This window comes from Azolla caroliniana, unplaced genomic scaffold (assembly GCF_043228905.1).
Source record: "Azolla caroliniana isolate FFs.n. ecotype wild unplaced genomic scaffold, voAzoCaro1.0.p SCAF_18, whole genome shotgun sequence".
Taxonomy (NCBI): Eukaryota; Viridiplantae; Streptophyta; class Polypodiopsida; order Salviniales; family Salviniaceae; genus Azolla; species Azolla caroliniana.
Window position 1 is genome coordinate 4,836,773 of NW_028230453.1, and position 8,082 is coordinate 4,844,854.

Below are 8,082 nucleotides of genomic sequence, written 5' to 3' on the forward strand. Positions count from 1 at the left end.
CCCATTGTGTTTAAACTTTACCTATTTGTACATGTTTGAAAAGAGGCTTCCTATGTGTAATGTTAATGTATTAGGTTAGGGTAATCAACATTTGAAAATTTTATGGAGTGTTCTTTGATTTCTTGTGACTACTTTCTAGAATTGCTTGGGAAGCAAGCAAAAGATACAAAAGGTGCATAAAAGTAAAATTTTGTGTTCAGGTTGGATACAAGATATGGAAAAATAGTTTGGTAGACGGGATACAATACACTTGCTTCATGATGCATCACTAGATTCCTTTGTAAACGAGGTCTTTTTGTAATGCCAATGTATCATAACATGAGACAAATGTGGAGGTTCGCGCTTCACCCATTATACTACACAGATTGCTCCTAACTACAAAACCATATTCTTCGCAAAATGGGGAAATTGCACACATCGATACATGTTAGAGCCTATCCTATTGTCTGCTATTCAGACCATTGCTTCCATGTGACTTAGCTCACATACATTGTGATGTGAGACGGGGCTTTGGGGCACAAGTGATGAGAGTGGTCAACTATGCATACTTTGCCCTAAACAAATTCAAGAGTCCATGTATCATACATTGATACAACACTCTGCCTTTGATCATATTCGACCATGCTTTCCACACATCTTCAACCAAACCCAATCTTTGCACAATTCTTCTCTTGACCATAATCTACACTCTCGATTACAACATTCATTGGTAAAGTTCTTGAACATCAAGAGTCGTTACTCACTTTCAAATCTACTATGTGAAATGTAATATTTTTGATCTCATAGATCACATTTGACCTCCAACGACGATAATAGAATCTCTCTCTTTCTCTTTCTCTCTCTCTCTCTTATATATATATATATATGCTTCAAATCATAGCTGGAATGAATGTGTTGCACGCCGCTTAGAGGCGGGAAATCGAGCATATTATGCATTTGAGAACACATGCAATCTTGGAGATATTAAGTGTTGGGTTCTCAAGAAATACCTTTTCAACACTTTGGTGACACCAATGCTTCTCTAGGGGGTTGGAAGTATGGGGTGGTAGCGTCCCTAAATCTACTTGGAAAGAGTTTGAAAATGTCCAAAAACATTTTCTTACAAAGTTTCTACAATTTAAAGAAACAAATGCCCTACACCCTCCTCCTTGAGACAGGATCACTTCCCATTGAGATCATGACCATGGAAAGGGTTGTTGAATACATGCTTAAGGTTAAAAAAAGTCCCTCACATCAACTTCTTAGAATTGCATGGGAAGCAAGCAAAAAAAATCCAAAAGACACATAAAAGCAAAATTTTGTTTTTTTGGTTGGATGCAAGATATGGAAAAATGGTTTGGTAGATGGGATGCAACACACTTACTTCATGATGCATCTCTGGTTTCCTTTGTAAATGAGGCCTTTTTGCAATGCCAATGTATCATGACATGAGACAAATGTGGAGGCTCGCACTTCACACATTATACTACACATGTTACACCTAACTACAAAACCACATTCTTCACGGAACAAGGAAACCTTACACATTGATACATGTTAGAGCCCATCCCATTGTTTGCCATTCGAACCATTGCTTCCATGCAATGTAGCTCACATGCATTGCGATGTGAGATGGGGTGTTGGGGCAGAAGTGATGAGAGTGGTCGACTATGCACACTTTGCCCAAAATAGGTTTGAGAGTTTGAGTATCATACTTTGATACAAACACCCCCTTGTCTTTGATCATACAAACCCTATCTTTGCACAAATTCCTCTTACAACCACAATCTGCACTCTCGATCGTGTTGAGAATCAAGCTCAACCTAGTCTAGTGTGTGAACACACCCTTGAGAGTGTGCACTCAAAGGTCAAAAGTCACCACTCTTATCCACACATTAACTATGTGTGATAGAATCATATTCTATGACACATAACTAATGAGCTTTCACATTCCCCATGACCCATGAGCTTCGGTAGTTAATGAAGAGAGAGAGTGACTATATAAAGCACTCTCCTCCTACTTTGTAATTGTTCGGTTAATCTCCTTTGTAATATACATTTGTCTTGAGTACTCTATTCTTGTTCAAATCTATCTATCTTGTGTTTCTCTCTCTCTCTCTCTCTCTCATACACACACACACACACACACACTCACAACACATATCTCTAGTCTATTCCGCTGCACAAGAGTCACCACCGATTCTTTACATGGTATCAGAGCGGTTTGGTAGCTCCATCTAGCCCATCCATGTGTGTTGAGCTCTATGCCGACGTTCAAGAAGAACCGGCTCATCGCTATCGTAGTGCGACTACATAGCTCGTATTCAAGAGAGAAGAAGAAGGAAGAAATCTACATCGAACACCATGAATACTCAAATGGGGAGCGATCTCCCTAGCGAGAAGTTGGACCGAAACAACTTCGCATCTTGGGAGTACAAGATGCAACAATACCTTGTTGGCCAAGGCTATTGGGTTTACATCAAGGGTGCACAAGAAAACCGACCCGACCCGGAAGACACCAACTACTCAACATGGGAGCAAGCGGTGAGTTGAGTAATGTATTGCTTGGCGACATGTGTTCACGACCATATGCTCGGTTACATTCGAGAAGCCAAGACGCCGAAGGAAGCGTGGGAAAATCTACGAAAGATTTTCGCCGCCAACACGACTGCGAGGAAGCTTCAACTCCGCCAAGAGTTGAACAACATCCAACAACAGGGTATGTCCATCACAAGCTACACCTTGAGGATCAAGGAGCTTTGTGACTCGCTCGGTTCAATAAGAGTCAATGTGGATGATGATGAGATGGTGCAAATATGCCTCGGCGGCCTTGCACCACGGTTCGGTTCGATGAGAACCGCCGTCCTAGCAAGGGAGAATCCTCCCTCTTTCTTTGATCTTCAATCTATGTTATTGGTCGAAGAGAATCATGTTCGAACAAGGAGCAACGCCCCGGAAGGCCACATGCTCTACACGCATTCGAATGGAGGAAGAGGACGCGGCCGATTCGGCCAAGGACGAGGTCCGACTTACGACAACAACTCCCAAATTCGGCAACAAGACGGAAGCCATTGAGGAACCTTTAGAAGAAGGGGGAGCTTCCATTTCGGTTCGAGTCGACAAAACTCGATCGAATGCGGTTATTGCGGGAAAATCGGCCACCATGAAGAAGAGTGCCGAAAGAAGTAGCGCGAGTTGGCTTCCACAAGCCAACAACTCACCAATTACGCCACCAACTCCGACTATGAAGATCATTGCAGAATGTTTGTAATGAGATGTAGAGAAAATCCTATGTTGGCCTCTACTTCGACTAATGCCTCCAATCAGGAAGATGTATGGTTCGTCGACTCCGGTGCTTCGAACCATATGACGTCCCATCAAGAATGGTTCAAAGACCTTCGAGAGCCGGATTGACCCGGTTATGTCGAGACCGGAGACGACACCACTTATCCGATTCGGCATGTCGGCAATGTCCCATTCGGGAAAGAAGGTGAACAAACTTGCATAAAAAATGTCTTACATGTACCCACCATAACGAAGAATTTGGTCTCGGTGGGCCAAATTGTGGAGCAAGGGATGCAAGTTCGATTCAACCAAGGAGGTTGCTTCATCGAGAAGGAAGGCCGACTAATTGCTCATGGTCGAAGGGAAGGGCGAATGTTTATCCTCGAAGCGAACAAGGTAAAATCAGCCATGTTTGCAAAGGGCCTCAAACACAACACCAACATAGAGCTATGGCATAAAAGAATCGGCCATATCAATCTCAACAAACTCAAGGTGATGCAATCGAAAGGAGTCGTTATTAGGCTCTCGACCTTCAAAGAGAAAGAGATTGAAGGAGTATGTGAAGCATGCCAATTCGGCAAGCAACATCGACACCCGGTCCCGAAGGAGAGGAACGTGAGCAAAGGCCTATTGGACGTAGTCCACTTGGATGTGTGGGGACCGACACAAACGGCTACGTTCGGAGGATGTCGGTACTATGTTACCTTCATCGATGACTTCTCTAGATACACATGGATCTTTCCCATGAGGATGAAGAGCGAAGTATTTACACACTTCCAAAAATTCAAAAGCGAAGTCGAAAAGACAACTGGGCGTCATGTACGATGTCTTCGGTCAGACGGAGGAAAGGAATACTTCTCTGATGCGTTCACGACATACCTTCGACAAGAAGGAATTCGACGAGAATTCACTTGCCGACACACCACAACAGAACGGTGTAGCCAAACGCAAGAATCGGCACATCCTCGAAGTAGCAAGGGCCATGCTAAATGAGAAGCATATGCCCAAGTCATATTGGGTAGAAGCTGCAAATACCGCTGTCTACCTCATGAACAGGTGCACAACATCCGAAGTGCACGAGGTCACCCCGCACGAGAAATACTATGGGAAGAAGCCAGATCTATCCCATGTAAGGATATTCGGCTCCATTGCATACGTGCACATTCCCGATGAGAAGTGGCAGAAGCTTGACCCAAAATCAGAGAAGTGCATCCTCGTGGGATACTCACAGGAGCAAAAGGGGTACAAGTGCTTCAACCCCTCTACTCGGAAGACTCGTGTAAGTTGGGATGTTGTCTTTGACGAATCGACATCATGGTACAAACCCGAGCCGACTCCTCCTGAACCATCTATGAACGACCTCGACAACACAGAAGACGATGATCAACTAAGGTCAATACTCGAAGAGAGTCCGATCTCAACTAGATTGAGCGGACCACAAGAGCCTCCGAGCAACCAAAGCTCATCTCGGACAAGTCCAAAGATGGACAAAGGGAAGGCCAAAATGCCGAAATATGAGGACGATCACTTCAATGGCAACGAATCAACTCATTCACTCGATAGTGAGTTCGATGGCTTTAATGTGCCTCTTATGAGGTCACCCGGAGTTGAGAAAGCACTCACATCGGCAAATGTGAAACTCCGTCACTCCACCCGAGAGAAGAATCCAATTAGCTGATTCGGCTACAACGACTATATGGCATACCACTATGCCTCTATATGAAGGTGGCAACAGTTTGAGAACCGAAGAGCTTTGCCGAAGCCGCTAAAGATCCTCGATGGGTCGAAGCCATAAACGAGGAGATGCAAGCTCTCAACAAGAATGAGACATGGGATCTCGTCCCTCACTCACCGCACAAGAAGGCAATCGGCTATAGATGGATATACAAAGTGAAGTATAATGCTGACAGTTCCGTCAACCGCTACAAAGCTCGACTCGTAGCAAAGGGCTACGCACAAACACAGGACGTCAACTATGAAGAGACCTTTGCCCCGGTGGCAAAGATGACAACCGTGCGAACCGTGATAGCGTTTGCAACAGCGAAAGGGTGGCACCTCCACCAGATGGATGTCAAGAACGCTTTTCTTCAAGGTGAATTAGAAGAGGAGGTGTACATGGTACAACCACCCGGCTTAGAATCCAACATTCATCCGAAAGCCACCTGCTGACTCAAGAAGTCTCTCTATGGCCTTAAGCAAGCACCACGTGCTTGGCACTCAAAGATAACACAATATCTTCATCGAATTGGCTTCCGAATGTCAAAATCCGACAATTCTCTCTATGTAAGAAGCGATTCCGAAAGTCTGATCGTCATCATCCTGTACGTGGATGATCTGGTCATTGGAGGTGAGCATCTAATCGACATCAACAAGGTCAAATCCCTCCTTTCCAACAAATTCGAGATGACGGACATGAAAGAGCTCCACTACTTCCTTGGCATCGAGGTAATTCGAACTCCAGCCGGGATTATGATCTCCCAACGACACTACATTCTCAACTTGTTATACAAGTTCGGGATGACTGAGTGCAAGTCTGTGGCAACACCTCTCAACCGAAACCTCAAACTAGATGCTAATTTTGGCACCACAGAGTGTGAGCTGATTCAATATCGACAACTGATCGGTAGTCTTATCTACCTCACGATCACTCGACCTGACCTGAGCTATCCGGTCGGCCTTCTTAGCCAGTTCATGCAAACGCCACGAGATATCCATTTGGATTGTGCTAAGAGAGTGCTACGATACATGAGCGGAACGATGGATTATGCAAACGCCAATTCAACTCGAGGGGTACATAGATGCCGACTGGGCAGGCTACAAAGCCGACCGATGATCAACCTCTGGTTTTGTCTTCTCCCTTGGAAATGGAGCCATCTCCTGGAGTAGCAAGAAGCAACCAACCGTCGCTCTTTTGAGCATAGAGGCCGAATATAGGGGCACGACGGTGGCAGCATGTGAAGTCGTATGGCTCAAGAGGATATTAAAGTATCTGGGCGTTCCCATCAAAGATCCGATTCTCCTTTACTGCGACAACATGAGCAGTATTTATCTGGCTTGGAACCTGGTGTTCCACGTACGCACGAAGCATATCGAAGTGCACTATCACTTCATTCGAGAGTGTATTCAGGTTGGCGATGTCGACCTTCAACATATGTCTACAAATCTTTAGACAACCGACATCTTCACCAAAGCCCTAGGAGCCGACAAGCTTTTGGCAATTCCTTTCAGACCTTGGGTTGACGGTCCTTGACTTGCCAAGCTTGAGGGGGAGTATGAGCCAGATGTACTGGATACCATCTGAACCGGATACAAGCCGAAGCGGACATCAACCGAAGTAGCCGACCAAAATTGAGCTTGAGGGGGCGTGTTGAGAATTAAGCTCAACCTAGTCTAGTGTGTGAACACACCCTTGAGAGTGTGCACTCAAAGGTCAAAAGTCACCACTCTTATCCACACATTAACTATGTGTGATAGAATCATATTCTATGACACATAACTAATGAGCTTTCACATTCCCCATGACCCATGAGCTTCGGTAGTTAATGAAGAGAAAGAAAGAAAGATATATTAACGTCTTCTAAGGCCAAATTTGGCCCATGAGACAATTGGTTTACAACAAAAGAGTATTTATCCAGTCATCATAACTAAAATAAAATAAAGTAAAAAATAGAACTTAAACTAAAAGAGTTCTAGTAGTGTACAATACGTAGTATACTCGAAAGTGACTATACACTAAGCCTAATTTTATTTCCACCCAAGCCTCTCGAAAAGAAGTGGGGGGTCAAAGGGTCTTGATGTGGGTGTGACCCGTGGTTCCAATGTAGAGAGTGCCCTAGCCATGGCTTCTAGGCGGTGTAGCTCACGTTCCCTTATTTTCAATATTGCTTCCACATCACGTCGAGTTGCTTTGAAACCCGACACCCGAGGACGTCTGGTTCTTCTCTGGTTTTCTGCCTCATCAATGGAAAGGCCGAGTGGTGCAAGTGTGTCGGCATTCGTTGTCTCCCCTTGTTCCTGAAAAACTTCATTTGTTACATGTTCATGATCATTAGCAACATTATTGTCAACATTTTGTAACTTATTCTCTCTGTGTTGTTTTAGCTCTAGAATGTATTTGCCTAATTTCTTTATATCTAGAGTATCTAATAGTTTGGGAAGGGTGGGAGACGAACCAAGTATGTCTTGGTATTTTGCCCTTATCTCGGCATAGGTTGGACACTTGCATGTAAAGTGGTACTCATCCTCTATCTCTATGTGACATAACCTACATATCCTTTCCTCCCTAGGGACTCCACTAGTACGACCATTCTCAATCTCAAGTTGGTGAGATGATATTCTAAGTTGTCCAATAGCAACCCTTAGTGCATGTGGTAAGAATACATCTAGATATTTTGGCCGCGTGATAAAACCTAACTCAGAGAAGTGCATGAAGTGTTTCTTATAGTACAACATTTTAGATGGGAGTGGCTCTAGTGGGGTGATCCATTTACACCGAGTGTAAATTTGCCATATTTCTTGGCGTATTACTTTATTGCGGTCCTCATGAGAGATTAAAGTGTTATCACTCGTGTGGTTGTACCTAAGGGGAGGTAGGTTATTAATGTCTAGACCATTCGCAAGAAGCCAACTCACCATCATGCCATACCATGAGCTAGTATAGCCGGACTCATACAATGATCGAGAGGCCTTAAAGGCTTGATGAGATATTCTATCATGTGGTTGGCTATGTATCCTGTGAATGAAGACTACAAGTTGAAAAAGTGCCTCTACTAACATTGGGGGTAACGTGAACTCAACCCTAATAATGTCATGTGGTAC